Source organism: Penaeus monodon, chromosome 15 (genome assembly GCF_015228065.2).
Source record: "Penaeus monodon isolate SGIC_2016 chromosome 15, NSTDA_Pmon_1, whole genome shotgun sequence".
NCBI classification, from domain to species: Eukaryota; Metazoa; Arthropoda; class Malacostraca; order Decapoda; family Penaeidae; genus Penaeus; species Penaeus monodon.
Window position 1 is genome coordinate 5732237 of NC_051400.1, and position 331 is coordinate 5732567.

Here is a 331-nt window from a genome sequence, read left to right on the forward strand (position 1 = left end):
TCCCCCAAAAAAATCTCTCACTTTTTTGTTTGTTTTTGTTTTTAAGCTAAAAACTTCCTTCCTTATTTTCAAAATTTACTATTTTTTCACGTTAAAAAACTTTGTTGTAATATTTTCCCCATATTTTAGAAAATTGCGTATTTTTCTACGCTAAAAAAAACTTTGTTGTAATATTTTTATTGCATGAAAACTCCTCTATTACGAACTTGGAAAATATTATGCACAGATTATGTGTACTAATTTCTACTAAACGCTCTTTTTTTAATGAATAACAAATGTCAAGATGTTGCGAATGTTTTCTTTCTTGTAAATGACTTGTGCTTCTTTGTTT